The 7,110-nt window shown below is 31.1% G+C and overlaps 1 long non-coding RNA gene across 2 annotated transcripts; it reads right to left on the bottom strand.

The window, feature by feature from the left end:
* Positions 1-1,498: 1,498 nt before the first annotated feature.
* Positions 1,499-4,954, bottom strand: LOC123195727. Of its 2 annotated transcripts, XR_006497512.1 has the most exons (4): positions 4,560-4,954; positions 3,058-3,107; positions 2,492-2,656; positions 1,499-1,684 (listed from the first exon to the last, which is right to left on the bottom strand). It is a non-coding gene; the product is annotated as an uncharacterized LOC123195727 (long non-coding RNA). The 2 variants fall into 2 exon arrangements; XR_006497511.1 differs by lacking the exon at positions 3,058-3,107 and having other exon boundaries at positions 4,560-4,949.
* Positions 4,955-7,110: the final 2,156 nt, after the last annotated feature.

Consider the following 7,110-nt stretch of genomic DNA (forward strand, 5'->3'; position numbering starts at 1 on the left):
AAATAAAACACCAAAAAATATAAAAAAATCAAATTAAAAAATATAAGTTATCATCACAAAAATCGATTATAGAAAAACAAAGAGATCATACTGATTGCAGAAATAAATGATTAAATTACTCCAATTGTCATAAAAAAAAAGCCTGTGACTAATCAACAATTGATTCACTTAAATACGGTTTCTATTTCTAAATAGTATAAATATTACAAGGATTTCTTTTTTGTTGGAAATTACAAATAAAGATATGTTCGACCAATTGTTAAATGAAGAAAAATAGATTAATATGCATTGCTTCTTGTAATTTATCATCTTCTTCATAGAATCTCTACTTTTCATTGTTTTAAATTAAGTTTTAAATTATATAAACATATTATAGTTTTACTTTATTATTTGAATTAATAAATATAAATAAATAAATAAATATATAGAAAAAGATGTTGTAATCCCAAATATAGTTTTACTTTACTATTTGAATTAATATTAAAAATAATATTTAAAACAAATTTTTTATTTAATTATTAAATATAAAATCTAAATAATATTGAAAAAAATCTAATTTAGTTTGGTGGAAAACATTATTAGTAGCTAATAGGAGATTTCAGAAGGCAAGTATATGAAATGAATTATTATTGGAGAAAAAGGAGGAGAAAAATTGTGTAGGCAAGTGAGACTGGAGGCTAGAGAGTACAAAAGAATGTATATAAGTAATTGAAGCTTGGTGGGGAAATTCCACCCCTCTTCATCCACTAAGCCGGGGTCAACTTATTCACTTTGAGGGTTTGTTTTTAAGTTGATCAATATGGCAAAGTGGAGAAGAAATATATTTGTATTTGACAAACAAAGCTAAGTCCATGGGGCAAGAAGGTGAGTTCTCATGAAGGCCTTCCTAATAAATGGATTTTTGATGAATTAGAGGTGCTTGGGGGTGCATTGGGGTATGAAGAAGCATTTTGTGAGCTTGAAATGATAGATCCTAATTTAATGTTAATAAATTTGACAGATAAGAGATGATATAAAACAACACTATGGCATATGAGTGTGTGCTGATAATTTGTCCAGAAGCAAATATACTACTGAAAGTGCATATTTCCCAAGGCTTGTGACATACCTATGAAATTACTTCAATGGAAAGAAAGTAACAAACTAACAATTATTATGTTCGTGAAATAGCATCACCTATTAGAGAGAAACATTAATTTGACAAGCTAGTATCTAACACACACAAGAATGGCACTACTTGGCAATGCCTATTTCTTCTTTTTGATTTTTTTTTTGTTAAGTATCAACGATAAATATCTCTGTCATTATAACAATATTTATCAATTTCTCTATATAATATCAACGATGAATATCCCTATTGTTATAACAATGTATTGATCACTAAACATAAATCAATAATGAATATCCCCGTTATTATAACAATATTTACCTGTCACTAAATATAATATCAATGAAAAATATCTTTATTATTATAATAATGTTGATAATAAAAATTTTGATTCTCAAAATATGATTATTAACATTGATTATGTTCTAATCACAATTATCTAAAAGTCTCCATATAATTCACAATTATAAAAAATAAGGAAAAAAACTATAAATTTCCTATTGTAGTAATCTCTCCCTCTAATCTATGTATCACATACAATCAAGTGTTTCATGATTTATTTGTATCTTCAAGTACCTACAAATTGTGAAGAGAAGATACGATTAAAATGTGCATAACATATATATATGCACACACACACATACATTTAAACATATGTTTTTTTCTCACAAACTAATTATCAAACAAAGTAAAGAAACCAAAACAGATGGAATAAACTATAATGTCTATCCTACCAAATTAATAATCATGAAAAAAATCCTACCAAACCACCAAATATTTTCATAAAATATCCCAAGTCCTTAACCTCAATAGTATTTGACAAAATCCTTCTGAAAAATCTTTGAAAAGCATTATAAACCCAAATTATACTCTAAAAAGCAATAAATTAACCATGTGGGGACCTAGTCAAACAAGAAGAAATCCCTAATACTCTGAAAAAAAATTCTCCTCACACAATCATGAAGCTTTGTATTACACGAAACAAAACACGAGAAAAGGACATGATTAAAGCTCATGTGTATTATCAGAGTACTAGACATTAGCAAGGAATCCTTGAGGAAGTTGCTAGCATTGTCCTGTACTTGAGCATAGATCACAGCATATTTACAAATTTATCACTTAATTAGCATGTCCAAAATTTTCAAGTAAAGATCATAGAAAGCAGTGTTAGTTAAGAATTGATCATCAGCACTAACACAATGCTCTAATTACTAAACCAGTATAAATAGATCAATCCATAACCATGATGTAACAAAGTTTTGAGATACCAACATCTATTCTCTTGCAAAAGGCAAATTAATTTACGAAGTTTTTTCCTTTTTTCTTGGGTAAGTAGTTTAGGAAGTATTATAATAACAGAAGAAAAGGTTCAAACTAGTATACCTCTTAAGCCTCAAGTAGTCAGATCCCACATCAACAAATGGTTGTCAGTGCCCCCAGTCACCAATTTGCATTTTCTTCTCAATAAAGCAGATGCTAAGGCCAGGGAATTTTCATTCACCTGCTGCATATACGCTTTGTCCTTTGGAGTTGCCACTTGTTTCAAGGCTAGTGCAAAAGCAGCAATGTGATTTTTGTGAGAACCCCCTTGTAATGATGGATGGACAGAAAAGTTTATGTTCTCCTCAAAATCATAATGGTTATTACTATCACCATGACCAAGACCGAAAAAAAAAAAGTAGGACACATGCAATGGAAAAGGCACATCACCTATAGTAAACATCATTGTAGTATTTTAAAGCACAATCAATATTCACAAGTTAAATTTCCTATTATGATAATCTCTCCCTACAATAAAAATTAAATATTGTTACAAGTAACATAAGAATCCATGTATATCTAGTGTTTCATGCTTGATTTGTATCTTCAAGTACCTACAATTTGTGAAGAGAGATAAAAAATGCAAAAATAACTACATAAAGCAAATGAAGAAATGACTGAAGCATTACGTATCAAATATGAACATTGTACCGCCCTTCTTCCATGATGAAACGAGAGTCTGCATAATAGATTAATGAGATCAAGGTTATCAAAATTACATTCCCCCCAGTCACAAATTAGGCATATGTTATTAGAATATCATCACATGTCTTATATGTTCACATTTAAATTAATTCCCACGCCTGATTCAATATTGTACACTTAACAGGGCCATGTTTGAATCTTTCAGCTCTGCTGTACATTTTGAATGCTATCATTCATCAGCAATCATGGTAAAAGATAATCATCAAGGATTATGCAAAAATAACTGCAAATAATTTTCAATAATTCACTGCAGGGAGATTTCTATGAAATGCCAAAAACAGAATTTTAACTTGATTGAAAAGGGCTAGACTGCTGGAGCTGTAGTGATTATAACAGGATAAAATTTAAACAAAGAAGTGGGTTTTATATATACTTAACCAAAAAAAAAAAATATATATATATATGGTTTCTGATCAGCACCTTAGAGTAGCGGTTTTTACAGGCAATGGTCTAAGTCTTTGTATTTACCAGAACCTCACATGATACTTTTGTTTGTTAAACAATTTCAAACACCAATATCAAAGCATCAGAACATTATACCATGCCACACTCATAAATTGCAAAAATGGAAGAAATACAAAAAGGAAATTATTGTAGAAAAATAATATGAAAAAGCAACATCAAGACATGAACCATAAATGAACAGTCTCCTCTCAATAATAATAATATTTTAACCTTTTATTCTCAGAACAACAACAAAGGCAAGAATACATTGGTCTTCATTCTCATTTATGTTCAAAAAACAAATACTAGATGCCAAGCTGTCTATGAATCTTTAAAAAGTAAAAAAAGAGCGTTAATATGGACCTGCTTGTTTGCAAAAATTAAAACAACAACATCTCTTAATTCCTCTTCCTGCCAAAAGATTCAGAAACTTATAACAGAGACTGAGATATTGGATGAAAACACAAAAAATTATGCATCAGTAAGGCATTTAAATAGTCAACAAGGCTAAAATGAAGGCAAAGGCAATAACAACAAAGACTAATTATTTTATTATTAGAGTACCAAAAAAAAAAAAATTCACAGAATGGGGAAACAAAAAGGAAAAGACATGCCAAAACCTGTGATACGTCTTAATAGCTATTATTCATATGATACAACATCCTTAAAATATAAGAAAGGATTGATTAACCATTAAATATACCAGTAATTATACATAAAAATTTGCTTCTATATGATATCAAGACTTCAAAGTATTCCTTCACATCATAATTTTTAAAAAAAAATTAGGAGCAAACTTTGGCCATGGTCCATAATAGCTACCAGGGTTTTAAAAAAGCTAAGAGAACGATAAAACCACCAATCCAAATAATTGGATTGACTTTGATGGAACAAAGCTGTTGAAACCTAGAAAAAGATAAAACCCCGGCATAAAAAACAATCAATGCTGAAACCTAAAAAACACATAAAAATGAGGATTTACCAATTTCTGTTCGATTCTTGGTCAGATGTTGTTCTCGTCGTTGTCGGTTGGTCGGTCGTACTCTCAGTTCGTCGCCTGGTCTCCGTCAGTCGGATTTCGTCTCTCCTCATCGTCCGTCGATCGTTCCTCATCTTGATTATCATACCATAGTCTCGTTTGTTCCTCTTAGTTGGTCGCCACTCGCTTGGCCGTTGCCGGTCGCTGATTTTGAAAGATTTCAGGAATAATGCGCTGGTTTGGGAGAGACCGGAGTGGGGCTGGAGAATGGAAATTGGTAAATTAATTCGATGTTGTTTGGAGAAGCAGAAAGGAAATTGATGTAGATACTTTTGGATTTTGTAATGGTATTTAAGTTCCTTTATATCTTTTAGGGCAAAAGACTATTTCCCACGCAACGCAAGGTTCAATGAAAGGGCAAACTTTCATCTCTTAATGTTTAAAAACTCACTTATTCATTAAAATTCCCCATTAAAATTATTATTTAATAAAAATATTAAAAAAATTAAAATATTATCAATTATACTCTCTAGATTTAAAAATATCATAATTTCTCTTTAGTTTACTTTTTCCCTATCTAGGTCTTCATCCTTTTCCCATTTAATCGCCCTTCAAACTTTTAAAAATTTCATTTGACCCCCTCTCTTTCAACTTTGGATTTTCTAGCTACGGTTTTAAAGTTCTTGTAACTTCTCCTACCATATTCAGTGTCATCCTTTGCTTGAGACTGAGTTGTTGTTAGTTTTGCCTTATCTCCGATGCTTGAGCGAACCTCTAATGACGATGCGATGCTATTTCTCTTCGCTTAAGTTTGTCGCACATCTTCTCTCCATGGGAATTTCATCCAGTTGGTCACCAACTTCAAACACAACGCCTATAGAGGGAGAAGTTATTATTGACGAGGAGAGGCAAAGAGAACTCAGACATTGTGGTTGAATCACGACACATTTCTTTTCAATGATATTGTGTTCGTCGATCTGTTAATGGCGTCATTAGGAGAAGAGAGTGCCCAGAAAGAAGAACAAAAGCTATGATGACTCTGTCTAAAGCAATGGTTGTCATCAAAGACGAAGGAAGGACGGTCACTTGAATATTATCTATAGAGTGAACCTCAAAAAGGGCTGAAACTGAAAGTTTCAAAAAATTGGGGGTGATTATAGAAGAGAATAATATGGGGGAAACCCTAATTCGAGAGTGAAAAAAATGTAGCAAAACTGAAAAAAATTGGGTGAAGGGAAATATTAGTTTTTAAACCTTGGGGGGAATGTAACACTTTTTTAGTTTTAAAAATATTTTTAGCTAATGACAATTTTATCCTTGACTTACCAATGAATTTTAACATATGAGTGAGTATTTGAGTTTTTAAAAGTTAAACAGGTGAGAATTTATCCTTTCACTAAACCCGGGGTGGGAAATAGTCCTTTGGCCTACCTTCGAATATAAAAAAAGGTCCTTCGATGTAACACCAAACTACCGTCAATTTGGAATTCAAAAAATACATGTGCTAATCCGGCTCATTTTAGTTGAGCCTCTTAATAAGCTTGAATTAGTTCGATTTAAATAGGTTTGGATTTGAATTAAGCTAATATGATTTCAAAAGTCAATTTGATTTGATTTAATTTACTCAAATGTGTTTAGTTCAAATTTAAACTAAACAATTTGACTTATTTTTTAAATCGAGCTAAACTCAAGCTAGATCGAGTCAAACTTTTTTCAATTTAAGTTTGATTTGGTTTTAAGAACTAATTGATTCTTTTGGTTTGAACTTGTCTCGAATTTAAATTGAATCAAACTGAATTCAACAAACTTTCAAGATTAAGTTAACTTGATTTAGGGTAAGTCTTATTAATAACGATACATTTATAAGTTTTTTAACGAGAAATCTAAAAAATTCATTGTTAAAAATTTAAATTTATTTAGTTATAACGCGAGTACAAATAATTTATCATTAAAATTATGAATGGTCACATAATGACCGGATATTTATTCTCTCATTATAATTTTCTCACAAAAGGCTATTTATTTTGTAATGGAGGAAGTCTGCCAAGACTAGAAAATGCACCAGAAAGAACCAGAAGAACCTGCAAAAAAAATAAGAAAAAAAACAGAGTTAGAGTAAGCAGGGCGCCTCTTCTCCAGACAGAGGCAGCAGAACTAGGATTCATCAAAAATGCAATTAGGCAGCCTCCACTTGAACTTAATATGGTCATCACCTGCCTGCTTCTTCACCATGGACAGACACGCAACCCCTTCTCTGATGATGTTGGAGATTGCTTTCACAATAACCGCAGGCTCTTTCTCTTCATTAGAGAAACACCAGCGGTTCCTCTCAGTGCAAATGGCATGGACAGTGGCAGCCAAACTCAGATTACCCATATAATGCTGCAGACTATGTGAAATCCAACTCCTCCCAGCTTTATCAATAAAGTTAGACAAAGTCTCTATAAACTTTAATTTGAAATAATAATTTAATATGAACATACATAGAATAAAAAATATTGAATTCTCATATCAAATTGAATATAGAATTAATAGTTAGGGATATAAAAAAACT

The sequence above is a fragment of the Mangifera indica genome, chromosome 14 (assembly GCF_011075055.1).
Source record: "Mangifera indica cultivar Alphonso chromosome 14, CATAS_Mindica_2.1, whole genome shotgun sequence".
NCBI lineage: Eukaryota > Viridiplantae > Streptophyta > Magnoliopsida > Sapindales > Anacardiaceae > Mangifera > Mangifera indica.